This window comes from Geotrypetes seraphini, chromosome 3, assembly GCF_902459505.1.
Source record: "Geotrypetes seraphini chromosome 3, aGeoSer1.1, whole genome shotgun sequence".
NCBI classification, from domain to species: domain Eukaryota; kingdom Metazoa; phylum Chordata; class Amphibia; order Gymnophiona; family Dermophiidae; genus Geotrypetes; species Geotrypetes seraphini.
The window spans coordinates 243,647,442-243,667,400 of record NC_047086.1 but is presented as its reverse complement, the minus strand read 5'-3'; the positions used below and the strand labels follow the sequence as shown (position 1 = coordinate 243,667,400).

Here is a 19,959-nt window from a genome sequence, read left to right as displayed (position 1 = left end):
CATCAGAGATTGAAGAGCGGACAGTAGCACCGAGGGTCGGGTGGTGGCTCGAATATAAACCGAGATCCTCATTTTTGGGCCATTTTGTTGGCTCAAAAATCTCTGTTTATATTCAAGTATATCCAGTAACTATGACAGCACTTTCATACTGTTGAACTTTTTTTTTCATGTCAAAACCTTTGGGATCTGTAGTCTTTCAAAACCTTCTTATTTTCACCCTCCAAATAAATTCTGGCCAGCACATTAGCCATGTGGTTTTGGGGAGGGAGGATAGATTGACCTTTGATCTCTCGGCCTAGGCTTGTCCACCAGAAAAGATGACGTTTCCCATTCCTGAGGGAAGATGTACTTTCTGTTTTCACCTGTGTCTTGTTTTGTACGTATTTTCACATGCTGGATATTATTCTTTCAATAATGAAGTTACCGTATTTTTCGCTCCATAAGACGCAGCTGACCATAAGACACACCCTAGATTTAGAGGAGGAAAACAAGAAAAAAACATTCTGAACCAAATTCTCCCTTCCAAGCTCTGCACCCAACCCCACATTCCTTGCCAAGCTCTGCACCCTGTCCCCTCTCCCTGCCAGGCTCTGTACCCTGTCTCCCCTCTGGTGGTCTAGTGGTAGGCTGGGACAGGGCAGGCAGGCCTCACCCTCCCAGGCATCCCCCCCCCCCCCAGGCAGGCAGGCATCCCTCTCCCAGGCAACCCCCCCAGGCAGGCAGGCCTCACCCTCCCAGGCATCCCCCAGCCCCTCCCGGCAGGCAGGCCTCACCCTCCCAGGCAACCCCCCCAGGCAGGCAGGCCTCCCCCCTACATGGCAGCCCCCCACCAGGCAAGCAAGCAAGCAAGCCTCCCCCCTCCCAGGCAGGCAGGCCTCACCACTCCAGGCCTCCCCGCAGGTAGGCAGGCCCTGCCTTTCCCAGCTCCCTCCATATTTTTAATTTGGCAGGGCAGGCCCTGGCTCCCCCCCCCCCTTACCTTTTTTTCCATTCTGGCACCCTCCCTCGCTGGACGCGGCTGCCTGACTATTCTCTGCTGGTTCCCGTAAGCAGTGACAGCTGACATGGCTTGAGTCCTCTTTTTTTCCCTTGCAACAGAGCGGTGCACAAGGCTGCCTGCCTGGTCCTGCACCGCTTCGGACAGTCCTGTGCGCCTCTCTGTTGCAAGGGAAAAGAGGATTCGAGCTGCGTCAGCCATCACTGTTTGCAGGGACCAGGCAGGCAGCCGTGTCTAGCGAGGGAGGGCGCCAGAATGAAAAAAAGGTAATGGGGGAGGGTTGGGGTTGGGTATTCGCTCCATAAGACGCACCCTTGTTTCCACCCCTTTTTGGGGGTGGAAAAAAGTGTGTCTTATGGAGCGAAAAATACGGTAACCTTTATTTCTTCTTTTTCCCCTCACACCTTTGTCAAATAGGTCATTTATAGCATTCCTCGGCCACTCCTAATGTCCACCAATCCAGTATCTCTCTCTTATTTCCCCTAAACCTTATGTAATCCTGTATTCCCACATCAACATCAGCAGGTTGTACAGATATATTTTTTGGAAAGATTTGAGAGCAAGTCTGGGACTAACAGAGCTAGGAGGCTTGCTGACACTTTTTGTGCATATTCTCAGCATACTTCTCAAAGTCAATAAAACTGACCACATAGTTACATATGTTCTAGACCAGTGGTTCTTAACCTGGGTTTGACCGAACCCCAGGGGTTCGGTGAGTCAGTCTCGCGGGTTCGGCGGAGGTCAAAACACACCTCCGACTCATATAGCGCTTCGGTCACGTTCAATCATCTATCAGTTATTCAGTGATTTTGATCAAGACTGATCATGTACTCGGTTTCTTGATCTATCAATCTGTAACTAACGCCTTATATACATCAATCAATTCCTGATCAAAATTTGTGATTTAACTGATAGATGATTGAACGTGACCGAAGCGCTTATGATTCGTGATGATACGCCCTGCTTGTCCATAATTGGCTGCAGGTGATCACGCAACATCGCTTGGCCTATCTGTGTTGCAGGGGATTTGATGCGCACAGTAGTCGAATTGTAACTGTTGTGATGGTACGTCGTGTGATACCTATCTTAATATTTTAATCCCTTACTAACTATGTCGAGCAAAATACGACAGTGGTCAGACGAATATGTACAATATGGATTCACATGTATAACGGAACGTGATGGGAGTCAGCGTCCTAATTGCATGATTTGCAATGCCAAGTTGAGTAATTCTAGTCTAGCTCCTGCAAAACTAAGGGAACACTTCCTTAAGCTGCATGGAGATGGAAAATACAAGAACACAACGCTCGCTGAATTCAAGGTGAAGAGAGCAAGATTCGATGAAAAGGCTACTCTGCCTGTTCTCGGCTTTAGACCCATCAACAAACCGATCCTCACAGCATCGTATGAAGTTGCTTACCTGATCACAAAGCAGGGCAAACCACACCATTGGTGAAACACTCATAAAACCAGCTGTGTTGAAGATGGCGAATATCATGCTGGGAAAAGCGGCTGAAATTCAGTTATCTGAAATTCCTCTTTCAAATGACATCATCAGCAACAGAATAGAGGACATGAGCAAAGACATCTTGGCTCAAGTAGTTGCAGATCTGATTTCAAGCCCGGCAAAATTCAGCCTTCAACTCGACGAGACCACAGACGTTTCCAATCTAAGCCAGCTTGCAGTATTCGTGCGCTATGTGAAAGACGACGTGATAAAGGAAGATTTTTTATTTTGTAAGCCTCTTACAACAACAACTAAGGCAACTGATGTGAAGAAATTTGTGGATGACTTCTTCAAAAACAACAATCTTTCGTGGGATATGGTTTCTGCAGTTTGTTCGGACGGAGCTCCAGCCATGCTTGGAAGAAAGTCCGGTTTTGGTGCACTAGTGAATGCCGATGCACCACACATCATTGTTACGCATTGCATTCTGCAAAGGCATGCGTTGGCAACAAAAACCTTGCCTCCAAAACGCAGAAGTTTTAAAAATTGTTGTGGAATGCATGAACTATGTGCGGAATAATGCTCTGAAGCACCGCATCTTCAAGGAGCTGTGTAAAGAAATGGGATCTGAATTCGAGGTACTACTGTACCATTCTAACGTTCGGAGGTTATCCCGGGGAGAAGTGCTGAATCGTGTTTTTGCCATGCGTGTGGAATTAGCTCTGTTTTTGCAAGAGCAGCAACATTGTCATGCAGATTGCTTCAAAAATTCTGAGTTATCCCAGGACAAGCAGGCATGATATTCTCACATGTGGGTGACGTCATCTACGGAGCCCCGATGCGGAAGCATTTTCAAGCAAACTTGATTGAAGATTTAAGTTTGCTCTGCTGCTCCACGCATGCGTGCCTTCCTGCTCCACTAGGGGGCGCATCCCCTCATGGTCTCCAGTTCAAAATTTTCCGCTGAGCCTAGAAGTCGTGTTTTTCAGGCTCTGCCCCAACTGCCTTCTAGCACCGCGATTTTTTCTTGTTTTTTCACGATTAAGTCGCTGTGCGCGAATTCCTTACCTTTTAACTTAATTCCTGCTTCATTTTTGTCAACCCTTTCAATTTAATTGTCAATACTTTCAATTTAATGTCCCAGCCTTTGACCGGCTTTAAAAAGTGCACCCGGTGTGAGCGGCTTCTTTCCCTCACAGATCCGCATCGACGGTGCATTCTCTGCCTGGGGGCGGCTCATCCAACCGACTCCTGCCCCCAGTGCGCTATTTTCCAGAACCGGGCCCTCCGTCGAAGAAAAGCCCGCATGGCGGACCTCTTCACCCCGGACCAACTCTCCACCTCGGCCTCGAGGTCGGCCCCGGCCTCGGCCCCGGCCTTGACCTCGGCCCCGGATACCTCGGCATCGCCTCGAGACTCGACCCCGAAGTCCTCGGGACAACAGAAAGCCTCGGCCCTGGGTAAGTCCCCTCTTCCCTCTTCAGGTTCCGTAACATCGAAGAAGCCAGCCTCGGGGACAACGACGACGCATGGCGGAAGCCCCATGCTTACAGCCCCGGCTAAGCCCTCCAAGCCTTCGGGCCGTGCCTCCACCACACGGGAATACTCTTTTTTTTTTTTTTGAAATAATGTTTATTAACAGATGCAACACAGAAAGTACAGAAATCCAACAGTACTAGGACACACAGTCCAAATAGAGAAAATACAACTCAAACTGTAAACCGAGGCTGCAAGCACAGATAAGAAAATCGAGCCGGACAAGCTCTGCACCCTCCAGTCGCCATCTGCGAAAATTTTTTATGAAAAGAGAAAACAAACTCAACCCCCCCAATCATACCACATATGCACTAACACCATACGTACCATACTATCCACAACAACCACACCACATACACCCCTCCCATACACACCAGCACACACCTTTCAAGGCGGTCTACACCAAAGCCCCAGACAAGAAGGAAGAGAGAAAAAAGAAAAGAACGAGGAGAGAAAGAGAAAAAAAGAAAAGAAAAGAAAAGAAGACAGAAGGAATAGTGGCCCTAGGACTGGGTAACCAGCGGCGCCACCGAATCTCCAGGACAGAGCAACAAGGCCGCCTTCCAGAACCCCACATAGCATCGAAGCTCAATCCCCCCCCCCTTGGAAGAACGATGAATTTCAAAGTGGGCCACCAGAGCAAGCCGATGTAGCCAATGAGTAAAGGAAGCCACCTGCTCAGACACCCAAAACTGCAAAAGGAGTTTTTTCACCAAGAGGATGGCTATATAAAGGAATTTCCGCTGAGGAAACGAGAAACCAGCCTCCTCCAACACTCTCTGATCTCCCAATAAGAGCATGCCATAGTCACGTGGAATGGGACGGTGCACAATCTGCTCCAAAAAAGGGAGTACCTTCGACCACAAATCAGTGGATGGGCACTCTAAAAAATGATGAACCAAGGTTCCAGCCGAGCGGTTGCACCTGATACATACAGCCCCCTCCCAGAGGCCCATAAGAGCCCCGCGGTGCCTAGAAATATATGCCCTGTGCAATATCTTAAACTGCATTTCCTGGAGATCGGATGAGCCCCCCAACAGTCTGAGATGGCCAAACAGAGCAAGAAACTCGCTCCGATCTCCCAGAATCCCCAGCTCCCTCCTCCACACAGAAGCCACTCCATCAAGGACCTCCTCAGACAGGTTCGCCCGTAGCAGACGTCCCCAAGTAGAGAGTTTATTCTGGGCTGCAGGAAGCAAGAAGAAGAGTGCATCCAGAGGACCACAGAGCCAAGCATCCCCCCATTTCCGAGCCAGCGTAGTGTAGTAGTGGCGGATCTGAAGATACACCCAGAAATGATTCCCGGGCACATCCCAGCGCCGCTGAATCTGGGCAAAGGAAGGGAATGCATCCCCACTACCCCCATCCCACACATCCCTCAAGGTCCTACACCCCCTCTGCTCCCACACCCGAAGTCGAGAAGGTCCCATCCCCGGAGCAAAAGCAAGGTTACCACACAGAGGCAGTAGTGCCGAAGCAGCAGGCGTTTTCTGTTGATGGCGCCTCCACCACCTCCACGCCATCCTAAGTGGCTGAAGAAAATTCATGGTCGAGGAACCCCCGGGAACTGCGGAAGGCGCCACATGGAGAAGGGCCAGGAAAGAATGCGGCGCGCACCAGGAGGATAGCCATTCCCCAGAAGCATATTTGTACTGTCCAGTCCATCCCTCATGAATGAAGCGAAGCAACGCTGCTACGTTATAATGTCTGACGTCTGGAAGATTCAAGCCCCCCTGAGATCGGTCCAGCATCAATTTAGCATAGCTAATGCGTGCCCTTTTGCGTCTCCAAATAAAGGAAGAAATGGTAGACCGAAAAGCCCGTACATCCCGGGCGGCGAGCCACACAGGGATAGTCTGAATAGGGTACAGGATCTTTGGCAGGAGAACCATTTTTGTGAGAGCCACTCTCCCCCACAATCCCAACGGCAACTCCCTCCAGCGATCACACTGGGCCGCGATTTGCTCGAGGGGGCGACGAATGTTATGCTGGTACAAGAGGGATAAATCGGGTGTCAGATACACACCTAGGTAACGCAACGGCCCATCTACTGGCGGTATAGAAAGAGCGGAGTGCCATGGCTCCTTGTGAGTAGAATCCAAGGGCAACAGCTCAGACTTGGCACAATTAACCCTCAGCCCAGAAAAATTTCCATAAGTGCGAACCACCCCAAGTGCCCTCTCCAGATCCTCTGTGGGATTATCGAGATAGAGGAGGATGTCGTCCGCGAAAAGGTTAATCCTACTCTCCCTATCTCCTATCCGAATTCCCCGAATGGAAGGATCTGTACGCAGCTTTACCGCCAAGGGTTCTAGGGCTAACACAAAGAGAAGGGGGGAAAGAGGACAGCCTTGCCGGGTACCCCTGCCCAAAAGAAAAGGAGCAGTAAGACCCCCGTTCACCATCAAGCGCGCCTGCGGTCGAAGGTACAGACTACGAATCCATTCGGGAAAACGGCCAACCAGGCCGTATTGCTGCAAAACCCAGAATAAAAAATGCCATGAAATGCTGTCAAAGGCCTTTTCCATGTCTAACCCCACGATAGCCGATTTACTCCCCGTCCCTCTTCTCGAATGCAAGGCCATTAACGCCCGAAACAGATTCATGGAGGCGTACCGGCCCGGAACGAAGCCCACCTGGTCTTCATGAATCAACAAAGGGAGAACAGCATTCAGGCGGCGGGCCAATATCGCCGCCAACAACTTTACGTCTTGATTAAGCAGCGAGATCGGGCGGTATGACCCCACTTGGGCAAGATCCTTCCCTGGTTTGGGTAACAAGACCACATGGGCCATATTGCGCGGTCTTAGACCCTTTCCTGCATGCAACTCATTAAACGCATCCCCCAGAGCTGAAGGAATCAAATCAGCCATGATCTTATAGTATTCGGGCCCAAACCCATCTGGGCCTGGCGCTTTCGTGAGTTTCAATGCTTTGATACCCAGCTGGATCTCCGCCGCCGTGACCGGAGCATTCAGAAGGTCAAGTTGGGCAGCAGTCACCTGAGGCAAAACCAGACCCCGGAAAAAGTCCGTGCGGTCGGGTTCGGAAGAGTCGCGGTGGGAGTATAGAGTCTCATAGAATTGCACAAACTGAGACTGAATGTCATCCGCCCCGGTATAAAGGCGACCCGCACCATCATTAATAGACAGGATGACCTGTTGTTTGCGAGGAGGGCGCACCAAATTGGCCAGAAGCCGTCCGGCCTTCCCCCCCCATCTATGCAAACGATAACGTTGGAAATAGATATCCCTATTGGCCCGCTGCGTCAGAAGGACCTCCAACTGTGATCGGACCTCCCCCAGCCGGCTTTTGTCCTCCACGGAAAGCGAAGCGACATGGCGCCGTCTCAAAGCCTGCAGTTCTCCAGATAGCCGCAAAAGATCAGCCTCCTGGCGCCGCCGTGCCCTAGATACATAAGCAATAATATATCCCCGGAGGACAACCTTAGATGCCTCCCAAAATGTCACCGGATCAACATCCGGGGAATCGTTATGGTGACAATACTCCTGCCATTGTTCCCGGAGATATCTATGAAACTCCAGATCTTTATACAGATAGCTTGGAAACCGCCACCCCCTGCGCGGAGTATCATTCGTAAGCCTGACCGACAATATTAGCGGGGAATGGTCCGATAAGGGAACCTCCTCAATAGAGACATGGTCTACCTGCGGGAGCAGCGAGGGCGACGCCAGAAAGTAGTCCAGACGGGCATAAACATCATGAGGGTGCGAGTAAAAAGTATATGTAAGCTCAGTAGGATGTAAAGTCCGCCACAGATCCATTAAATGCAACTGGTCCATCAGAAAATTTACCCCCTTGGCTCCATGGTCCCCCGAACACACCCTTGCCGGCCTACAGTCCATGGAGGGATCAGCCGTGATATTAAAGTCCCCTCCCACCAGAAGTTGATAATCGGAGTACTGAGCTATATGGGCCAAAAGCCCAGAAAAAAATCGGTGACTATACACATTAGGGGCATAGAGATTACAAAACATCCATTTCTGGCCCCACAATTCCCCCAGAACTATTACATATCGCCCCTCCTTATCCTGCAGGGTTTTATGGATATGTATAGGTAATTGTTTGTGAAACAAAATCGCAACCCCCCGCTGTCTGGAATTAAAAGAAGAGGAGCATACCTCCCCCACCCACTCCCGACGCAACTTGGCATGCTCAACCCCCGATAGGTGGGTCTCCTGCAGGTAAGCAATATCTATGTGATTTTTCTTGAACCAATTCAGCAGCTTTTTTCTCTTTACAGGAGAATGGATACCATCTACATTATATGTGGAAATGCGAAGGTTAACCATTATCAAATAGAAACCTAAAGAACAAGACAGGAAATACTAATAGTAGTGTCAAGAGGAGAGGGCCCTCCCAGCTAAGACCCTCCCCTCGCTGCCAGTAGGGCATGAAAACAACCGCCCCCACGTGCTTCCGGCCCCGTCCGGAAGCCGCGGGCCCCAAGATAGTATAGAAAGGTGGCAGTCCCACACACACACCCCTAACCCGCCCCGAACCACACTGCCATTCAGCCCTCCAAACATCCCACAAACCACTACCAAACATCCCAACAAGCACACACCCCCACCCCCCTCCCCAATCCCAAAGAATTTGCCCCCAGGACTCTCCCCAAATCCCCCACAGACCCAACAAAACCAGTACAGGAAAACAAAATCCCATAAGGGAAATCTAAGAATAGGGGTCAGTGAGCTGGGCAACCCACGAACCAGTACTAGCTAGAAATGACAGCTTCTAGAGCAATATACCCTGTTAACAGAAAACAAGAACATAATCACCAGCTCCGGACAGAAACAGTCTCCGGACGGTGACAAGGCATCCAATTCCCCAACAGGGTGGCCCTGCACACCAGCCGCACCTGCCACGGTAAAGGCAGGGGCCAGCCGCGTCCTCCTCTGCGGAGCCACCACAAGCCCCCTCGCAATCTCCAGAAAGGTCCAGGTCAAAGATACACAGGACAGAACAGAACCAAACGGCATCAAATCAGAAGATCATGCAGTCCCAGATGAGGACCGTCGGGACCAACAGGGGACTCTTGCCAGCACTGAACAGGCCACCCCGTCAGATCTTCAGCTGCCCGGGACTCCTCCGCCCTCTCCAGATGGGTCAGCGGCGTTGATGGAATCCAAGAAGCGCTGCGCCTCCCCCTTGGTCAGCAGAGTATGCACCTTGCCTTCTCTCCAGATCCGCAAGCTTGCAGGGTATACCAGAGCAAAACGTACCCCCTTGCGATGCAGGGTGGTACAGATGGGCGCCATTTCCCTCCGCCGAGAGGACACACCCGCAGAATAGTCATTAAAGAGGAGCAACCGCTGTCCCTCATACTGCAGACCACCAGCCAAACGATACGCCTTCAAGATTTGTTCCTTCTCCTTCCAGTTCACATACCGGGCAATAGCCGCTCTGGGCTTCGAGTTAGCTCCTGAAGTGGCTCCCAGCCTGTGTGCTCTTTCACACACAAAAGACATGGCCGAGGTCTCTAAGCCAAGATGTTCTGGCAGCCAGGAATGGAAAAACAGGTACAGTGCATCCGCACCCTGCAGCTCCGGAAGCCCCACAACCCTCAGGTTATTTCTTCTCTGGCGGTTCTCCGTGTCCTCAAGTTTTTCCGTGAGGGCAGCCACCTGTGATTGCAGGCTATCCACCCGCCGCTGTGTCTGAAGGGCCTCATCCTCCCCAGCTGAAACACGGTTCTCCACCTCTGTGAGCCGCTGAGCCTGGGTCTCAAATTTTTCATTGATCCCATCCACCGCCGATTGCAGTTTATTTAGGCGGTCCTCCAGGGCAGTGGTCACCAGGCGAGAGATCTCTATAGCCCAGTCGCCCAGCTCCAGCGGCGGCGAGGCGGGAGCCGACGCCATTTTTGGCTCCAGCGTGCTGTTTTTGCTCTTCGGGGTTTTTGCTGTTTTTATGGGCATTCCGGGGCTTCTTCCGCACGGAAAAACACACCGCCGAACCTCCCGGTCCCGACGCTCCGTGCCTGCCAGTCCAGCGCACCCCCCGCAGCTGCCAATTCGGATATTTATCAGGGTTTTGGTGTTCGGTTCGCGGAGCCCAGCAACGCACGTCCGTTTACTTCGTGCGCATCACGTGACCCCACACGGGAATACTCTGATACGAGGTCGCCCCCGGTTGAGTGCACCGAGGCAGTGGACATGCCTTCGATGCTGTCCGTGCCCGTCTTCCAGGACCTACTCCGAGCGATGATCACGTTGGAGCTGTCCGCTGCAATGGCCCAGTTTCAATCGGCTTTGACCTCGACCCCGATTGTGCCAGACCAGCCTGAGCCTCGCATCGAACAACCTCGAGGAAAGGTGCGCAATCCCCGCCGCATCCCATCCTCCTCGGACTCCTCGCCGAGGCACCCGAGACGCTCTCCCTCCGCAGACCGCCGAGGGGCAAAACGTCGGGCTAAAACGACAGAAACCTCGAACCGCCGTACCTCCAAGAAGGCCCGAGGTTCACCAACTCTACGAGGCCGTTCTCCCACACCGCGTACGGGACCTCTAAGGGTGGCTGAGTTATCACTCTCCAACCCGCGCATCCTCCGAACCCCCCCTCGGGCCGGGACCCCGACCCGAGGTCGCAGGTTTTCCCCGAGGGAGTCCGGATCGAGGTCACCGATTCGACATCGATCGGTACCCCGAACCCCGGCATCGTCTCCGAGGGGCTCCTCGAGACGCCGAAGATCCACAACACCGGAACACTTTCACAGTGCTTCCCCGGCCTCGGAGCATGGATCGGAGCAGGAACCTCGATACTCGAGGGAAGCCTCCCCATCCTTCTCCACCCGACGAAGGTCTCGTTCACCAACCCCGCACGGGGCCCCGGGAACATCCCGGCCATCCTTCACTCGCTTTGTCCAAGACATGGGCCACGCCTTGGACTTAGACCTCCAGTCCGACTCCAGATACTCCAAGGAGTACCTGGCGGAGCTGGATATGCCATCACTGCCCAGAGAGTCCCTTCGCTTACCACCTAACCCGGTACTCCAACAGGCCTTCTTCAGGAACCTGGAGACCCCCTACATGGTCACAGCCGTACCCTCCAAAATGGAGGCCAAGTACCGCACAGTACCTTACCCGGGATTCGAACAACCACAGCTCTCCCACCAATCGCTGCTAGTAGAATCCTCCTTGAAAAAGGCTCACCCATCCAGGGTCTCAGCAGCGGTCCCCCCAGGCCGAGAAGGCCGAACCCTGGACAAATTCGGCAGGAGACTATATCAAAACGCCTCTAGGGTGCAAAGCTACACTTTCACCTTCACATCCTACCTCAAACACCTCATTGGACTATTGACAAAAAGCCTTTGAGACTGACCTACCGGCCTCCCGGCAAGGAACGTTCGGCCTGCTTTTGGAGTCCCTCTCCAACCTGCGCCTTCATCTATTCCACGCGGCCTACGATGGCTTCGAACTCTCCTCCAGAGAGGCAGCCTTTGCTATCGCCATGCGCCGACTAGCTTGGCTGCGCCTGGTCGACATGGACCCCAACTTACAGGACCGGTTGGCTAACCTCCCCTGCGTGGGAAAAGAACTGTTCGATGACACTATCGAGGCAGCTACAAAACGCCTCTCCGAACATGAACGCTCGTTTGCCTCCCTTATCCGACAAAAGCCAAAACCGCCCGCATCCAGGCCGTATAGGGCCCCTCCGCGCCGCTACCCACAAAAATCCACCCCTGCCTTCTCGCGGCCCCCACCCAGGCGTCCGCAAGCCCACCACCGGGCCATGCCCAAGTCCCAACCGCCTGCGACTACCAAACCATCCCCGTCCTTTTGATGGGATACGCGGAAGGGGGCGGGCCCCCTCCGCCATAGTCCCAGGCCTCCTTCCCATCGGGGGTCGGCTCAAAGCCTTTTAACCTCGCTGGGAACAATTCACGTCGGACGCATGGGTCCTTGGCGTGATCTCATCAGGATACTCTCTCAACTTTCGGGCCATTCCTCCGGACAACCCCCCAAGGAATTGTCCTCCCAACCGGACTCAGCTACCCCTACTCCTCTCCGAAGCTCGAGACCTGCTTCGCCTGAGAGCAGTGGAGGAGGTTCCCCCTGACCAACGGGGGAAGGGCTTCTACTCCCGTTACTTCCTGGTACCGAAAAAAATGGGAGACCTACGCCCAATACTAGACTTGAGACGCCTCAACAAATTTCTGGTACGGGAAAAATTTCGGATGCTCTCCCTACCGACACTTTATCCCCTGATCGACGAGGGCGACTGGCTCTGCTCCCTCGATCTCAAGGAGGCGTACACACATGTCCCAGTGCACCCCGCTCACCGCAAGTTCTTGCGCTTCCAGGTAGGGGACTGGCACCTACAATACAGAGTCCTCCCCTTCGGCCTAGCATCATCACCTCGAGTCTTCACCAAGTGCCTCGTGGTGGTCGCAGCAACCTTACGTTCCCAGGGCCTCCAGGTATTCCCCTACCTGGACGACTGGCTAATCAAAGCCCCGTCCAGGGAAGAGGTTATCTCAGCGACCCAACAGACTATTACCTACCTACAAAGTCTGGGGTTCGAAATAAACTTCCCAAAATCCCAACTACGCCCCTCGCAGTCCCTACAGTTCATCGGGGCCACGCTGGACACGGTTCGCCTCCGTCCCTTCCTCCCCCCTCCGCGCCGAGAGGCGTTAGTAAGTCTGAGCCGAAGGATCTCCCGGCTGACCTCGGTATCAGCTCGACAGATGATGACTCTCCTGGGCCACATGGCCTCCACCGTCCATGTCACACCCTTCGCCCGCCTCCATCTGAGAATCCCTCAATGGACCCTGGCCTCTCAATGGCGTCAAGACCGGGACCCGATCGACCGTCCCGTGACAGTGACTCCTTCATTGCAACAATCGCTCCGCTGGTGGGCCGACTCTTCAAATCTTTCCAAAGGTTTGCTCTTCCTCACCCCACCCCACAGCAAGGTACTCACCACAGACTCGTCGGAGTACGCTTGGGGAGCCCATCTGGACGGCCTACGCACCCAAGGGATGTGGTCAGCACAAGACCGTCGCTGCCACATCAACGTGCTAGAGCTTCGGGCCATCTATCTCGCAGCTGTAGCCTTCCAACATCTGCTCCACGACCGAGTGGTTCTCATCCGAACCGACAACCAGGTAGCGATGTACTATGTAAACAAACAGGGGGGACAGGGTCTTGGTCCCTTTGTCGGGAAGCCCTGCGCCTCTGGAAATGGGCAATCTCCAACAACACCTTCCTTCGAGCGGTGTACATACAAGGAGAACAAAACTGTCTGGCGGACAGACTCAGCCGCATCCTCCAGCCACACGAGTGGTCACTACACTCTCAGACCCTACGATGGGTGTTCGAACAGTGGGGGACGCCTCAAATAGACCTGTTCGCATCCCCCCACAACCACAAGCTGCCTCTCTTCTGCTCCTGGATACACTCCCCGGACCGGCTCGAGGCCGACGCCTTCCTCCTCGACTGGGAGGGAAGGTTCCTGTACGCGTTCCCGCCGTTCCCTCTAATACTGCAGACGCTTGTCCACCTGAAAACAATACAAGCCACCCTGATCCTGATCGCCCCTCGCTGGCCACGCCAGCCGTGGTTTTCCCTTCTACTTCAACTCAGTGCCAGAGATCCACTGCCTCTGCCTCTGTTTCCCTCTCTACTATCACAGGGTCAGGGTTCACTGTTACATCCCAATCTTCAATCTCTTCATCTGAATGCTTGGTTTCTCTCCCCCTGACTGCTCTACCCGTGTCTCAATCAGTCAAGGAGATATTGGAGGCCTCTAGAAAAACCTCGACGAGAACCTGCTACTCCCAAAAGTGGACCAGATTCTCAACCTGGTGCGCCTCCCACAGCCAGGACCCGGTGTCGGCCCCCGTCCATTTGCTCCTTGACTATTTACTTCAATTATCTCACTCCGGCCTAAAAACCAACTCCATTCGAGTACACCTCAGTGCAATCACGGCCTTTCATCAGCCCCTGGAAGGGAAAGCCCTCTCGCTCCATCCCTTAGTCTCTCGCTTCATGAAGGGTCTGCTGAACGTCCACCCCCCTCTCAAACCTCCCCCGGTGGTTTGGGACCTTAACGTGGTTCTGGCTCAACTAATGAAACCTCCATTCGAGCCCCTAGACAAATGCCATCCAAAATTCCTCACTTGGAAGGTAATTTTCCTACTCGCGCTCACGTCCGCCCGGCGGGTTAGTGAGCTACAAGCTCTGGTAGCGGACCCACCCTTCACGGTATTCCACCACGACAAGGTGGTACTCCGCACCCACCCAAAGTTCTTACCTAAAGTAGTGTCTGATTTCCATCTCAATCAGTCCATTGTCTTACCTGTGTTTTTCCCCAAGCCCCACTCTCACCCCGGAGAAGTGGCGCTCCACACTCTTGACTGCAAGAGAGCGTTGGCCTTTTACCTCCAACGCACTCAATCACACCGGAAAGTCCCACAACTGTTTTTGTCCTTCGACCCAAACCGGTTAGGTCACCCAGTTTCCAAACGCACCTTGTCCAACTGGTTGGCCGATTGCATCTCCTTCTGCTACGCTCAGACTGGTCTCGCGCTGCATGGTCGAGTAACGGGACACAAAGTCCGAGCGATGGCAGCCTCCGTAGCGTTCCTCAGGTCCACACCCATTGAGGAAATCTGCAAGGCTGCCACTTGGTCTTCGGTTCATACCTTCACCTCCCACTACTGTCTGGACTCACTGTCCAGAAGCGATGGCCGGTTCGGCCAATCGGTACTGCGAAATCTATTTGCTTAAATTGCCAACTTCCCTCCATCCCTTTTCAGTTAGCTTGGAGGTCACCCACTAGTGAGAATATCATGCCTGCTTGTCCTGGGATAAAGCACAGTTACTTACCGTAACAGGTGTTATCCAGGGACAGCAGGCATATATTCTCACAACCCGCCCACCTCCCCGAGGTTGGCTTCTTGGCTAGTTAAGTGAACTGGAGACCACGAGGGGATGCACCCCCTAGTGGAGCAGGAAGGCACGCATGCGTGGAGCAGCAGAGCAAACTTAAATCTTCAATCAAGTTTGCTTGAAAATGCTTCCGCATCGGGGCTCCGTAGATGACGTCACCCACATGTGAGAATATCATGCCTGCTTGTCCTGGGATAAAGCACCCACATGTGAGAATATATGCCTGCTGTCCCTGGATAACACCTATTACGGTAAGTAACTGTGCTTTCATTCTCATTTTTAGCGTACATGGCTGATATCTTTGCAGCTCTCAATCATCTCAATAAGCAGATGCAGGGTGGTGGAGTCAACATCATCTAAGCGGAAGAAAACCTGAAAGCTTTTCAAAAAAAGCTACCATTATGGAAACGACGAACAGAAAACGATAACTTCGCAAACTTTCCCCTGCTAGACAACTGTGTAAGTAAGATCGAAGATGTATCTGGAATCGGAGACATTTCTGTACCCGCGGAACTGAAGCAAACTATTGCCACGCACTTAGATGAGCTTGCAAAGTCTCTTGACGGATACTTCCCTACAAGAGAGTCATATCCAGCATGGGTGAGACAGCCGTTCACGTTTAGTGTTGAGACAACAGATGTCAATGATGAATACCTCGATGAAATCATTGAAATTCAGCAGAGCCAGGTTCAACAGCAGCTCTTCAGAACAACAACGCTCTCAACGTTTTGGTGTCAACAATTGGTAACGTACCCTGTTATTGCTAAGAAAGCTCTGGAAATTTTCATACCGTTTGTTACAACATATCTTTGCGAGCAATCCTTTTCAAGGATGCTGGACATAAAAATGAAGAAAAGGAACAGACTTTGTTGCGAAAATGACATGAGAGTGGCACTTGCCAGGTAAAGCCGCGCATTTCTGAACTGGACTCTGAGAGGCAACAGCAGAAGTCACACTGATTTGCAATAAATTTCATTATTATGTTATTATTATTCGAAATATAGGAGAACTTTTTTGTTTTCAAAATTGATATTATTTTTTTCCCTCACTGTATACCTATGTTTTGAATTTGTAAAAATCATATTTTATTTTTCCAATAAAGACGGGTTCGGTGAACACGCATATGAAACTGGTGGGGTTCAGTACCTCCAACAAGGTTAAGAACCACTGTTCTAGACTATAGGTTTACTTTAACTTGAATATTCAAACCTGAGATAATTGCTTCAGAGAAACTATTTATACCTTTTATATATAAGTTTAAGAAAAAAAAGTAAGAGTTACACTTCTCACTACTACTGTACCTCTTGTATTTGTCACTGACAGCAAGCAGATTCTCCTACCCATGCTTGCGCCAGCTGAGCCTGCCCTCTTACATCACTTCCTGGTCCCACAAACAGCAAGTGACATCAGAGAAAAGGCTGAGGCCGGCACAAGCAGTAGGGGGGAGACCCTACTCGCTGCCAGTGACAGCTACAAGAGGTGGGTGGGAAGGAGGATGCATTTAAAAGACCCCCTCCCATGTTGAGGGGGTAGGAGAGATGCTGGTTTCCCTGCCAAGTCAGCTCTCACCCTCCCTTACTATGCTACTGGCTGTAGTGTTTATTATGAGTAGCATTAAAACTCATAGAGACCAACTACTACTCTTTCAGTCTGTAATAGGCATGTAGATTTAAATAGCCTTCAGAAAGGGACTAGGAGAAAGACAAGGAAGAAAAGGGTTCTAAGAGTAATATGAGAGGTGTTAAATAATTTCTCTACCTGAGTATGAAAGAAAGTAGCAAGCATGTTGAAACAAGTCTGTGCATGTTATGACATGTCTCAAGCTTACTCAGTTGTGGCTCAGTGTGAGTCTAACATTCTAAGAGACAGGATGTCAGGAGAGTCCTCGTGTGAATCAAGTAAGAAACTGCTAGATTTGGAGCATTGTTCAGTGATAAAATTTCTTACAAAAGAAGGGAAAAAGACAAAGGTGATCCATGAACGCATGACCAGTCTGTGTTGATTCTGCCCTGTTATAACATAAGAACATAAGATTTGCCGCTGCTGGGTCAGACAAGTGGTCCATCGTGCCCAGCAGTCCGCTCACACGGTGGCCCTTAGGTCAAAGACCAGTGCCCTATTTGAATCTAGCCTTACTTGTGTATGTTCTGTTCCAGTAGGAACTTATCCAACCTTGGCTTGAATCCCTGAAGGGTGCTTTCCCTTATAACAGCCTCCGGGAGAGCGTTCCAGACCTCCACCACTCTCTGGGTGAAAAAGAACTTCCTTACGTTTGTACGGAATCTTTTCCCTTCTAACTTTAGCGAGTTCCCTCTCGTTCTCTTCACCTTGAAGAGGGTGAACAATTTCTCTGTCTCTACTAAGTCAATTCCCTTCAATATCTTGAATGTTTCGATCATATCCCCTCTCAGTGTTCTCTTTTCAAGGGAGAAGAGGCTCAGTTTCTCTAGCCTCTCATTATAGGGCAACTCCCCCAGCCCCTTAACCATTTTTGTCGCTCTTCTCTGGACCCTTTCGAGTAGTAGTATGTCCTTTTTCATGTACGGTGACCAGTGTTGGACGCAGTATTCCAGGTGGTGCATACCATGGCCCGGTATAACGGCATGATAACCTTTTCAGATCTGTTGTGATCCCCTTCTTAATCGTTCCTAGCATTCTAGGGGATGGGGATGGGGGATGAAACTCCAGAGTGCAGCATGAGACACCCGAAAGGTCTCCGTGGGCTGCCATTGGTTTATGGGCCTTGCATTGAAGACTTTTGCCTTTAGTAGGGTTATCAGAGGACATGTCCGGGGAAATCCAGACATCTAGTAACCCTAGCCTTTAGGGCTTTGAACACTGTTCTGCAGCACCCCCCATTCCTGGCTCAGCCAGAGAGTACAAGACTTGAGGTAGCTTAGTTTCTCAGTGCCTGACTTTTCCACTGCTTCAGAGCTTTGGTGATACTTCCTTGTCAGTAGCAGATTGCTTGTTTTCCTAAATTTGGGAGAGCGGCTATTTTCTGCTGTTTCATACCTGCAAATTAGCACCAGTCTAACTGTGTACTTTAGAAAAGTTAGAATCCCGAAATAAATACAGTTTGTTTAAGAACATCGCAAATACCAAAGCAAAGGGAGTCTTCCACATTGCATTTACTTCTTAGAATATGCCTAGAAACCAAGAATAATTTCACATTTTGGCTTTTAGATTCTAGCCCTGGTGACTTCTGCCCTTCGTGCTTATATGATTTCACTCCATTTTCTTCTCTTTTTTGTGTTATTTAGCTTTTGAAGATATCCCTGCATGGGAAAATTTTTTGGTTCATTATCAGCTAATTTTTGGACTCTTTCCCTGATTTTTGGACATTTTTTAAAAATGCTTTCCTGTTAGGAAAGTTTTCTTTAGTTATTCCTTCTTATTTTCTCCTTTTAATTGTTTGGAACTCCAGTAATGGGCTTTTGCATGTTATTACAACAACTTATATTGAGATATAATAGTATTAAGACTATTATATTAACCCCCCCCCCCCTGTACTAAGCCGTGGTAGAAGTTTCTACCGTGGCCCGTGGCACTAAATGCTTCGACACTGCTCCGACACTCATAGAATTCCTATGAGCATTGGAGCAGTGTCTAAGCATTTAGTGCCACGAGCCGCAGTAGAAACCTCTACCATGGCGAAGTAAAAGAGGGCCTAGTTTACTAGAAGTTGCAACATCCTTTCTGTTATGTCCCTTCTGGATTCCATATGCTAGGTGTTCAATCCCAACCCGCAATGTGGGAGTTGCAGAAATCCACAAATTTTTATAAGCACGTGCTCCACCCCCTTAGCCTGAGAGCTAGCAAATATATCCAGTTACCATTTCTGCAAGTAATCCATGCAGAAGTCTTTTGCAGTTGCTCTGCTTCTTTTTCACTTAAAAATAGTTTTCTCGGTGACTTCAGTGCCTTGAGACCTCTTTCCAGTGGTCCCTTGTTGGAGGAAAGGACGCAGTCCTAGGGTGCCAGACTGCTGCTTCACAGAGAAATCTGGTGGATCTGTGGAGCCAGCCTGCTGTGAGCCACCATATCTAGACTCGGGGTCCCTTCCCCTGGTAGTCTACTTGCCAGTGACCTTGTCACGGGTTTCAAGCGCAGGCTGTATGCATCTGGAGTGAAACCCACCCGGGTTTCAAGGCATGGGCTGCCTTTCCCACCCCTGACCTCGTGGATGAGGATCCATGGGGACGGAGGTCATAGTCAGTGTCTTGCTGGCTGGCAGTCTGAAGATTTCAAGTCTGGATCCATTTGGAGCTGTTCTGAGGCAGAAAATCCTTTCCATCCATTCAAATTCTGTTTAAAGCTGCTAACACTTAAATGGTTGCTTTGCTTCTTGAAGTTCTGTCAGTTAAAGTAGTGAGGCTTTGAAGTGTTCATCGGAGGAGGATGACAGTGCAGTGTACATCCTTGTGGAAACCCTTACCTGTTAAGGTAAAGAATGATACTAATGTGTTGCAGTTTAGGAAACTTGTTAAGACTATTTAAGTATTTATTTGAATATTATTTATTTCAGTGCTGTATTTTATTGTGTTTGTTTTATGTCATGATTTTACTGTGTATGTTTTATTGTACCCGGTTCAGAATTGTAGGATGTTGCGGGTAATACATTTTTAAATAAATTTAAAAAATTGCATAAATGAGCCCTGTGGTAAATAGCATTTTAATGCATGTTAACATGCAGTAATGCAATAGTGCATTTTTGGAATTCTACCCCAGCAGACCAATAACTACTGAGGATCTTTGAACAGTGACATAAAAATCTCTTGATCCTTATGTACTACTGCCAGCCATAATTCTAGTTTGTTTGTTTTTTCACCTCAAAGCGACACTGCCATTTTTTTCTTTGCTTCTTACTGGGCTTAATTTTCTGTTTTAGATTTTTTAAAAAAAAAAAATTTTGCATTTTGTGTTCTTAGCTTTACTTTTTATTCTGTAATTCTTTTAGGATTGCATTTTGATTAAAATATATAGTCATTCCCATCCCCCTCCCCCCCACACTGCAGCTTCTTATTACTCTGGGCAATGGAGGGTTAAGTGAGTTGCCC

The 19,959-nt window shown here is 50.4% G+C and overlaps 1 protein-coding gene across 3 annotated transcripts in view; it reads left to right on the top strand.

Moving 5' to 3' along the window:
* The window catches only part of SASH1 (SAM and SH3 domain containing 1), a 512,910-nt gene that overhangs the window by 258,967 nt on the left and 233,984 nt on the right, over window positions 1-19,959 (top strand). The gene's annotated exons all lie outside the window — the stretch shown is intronic.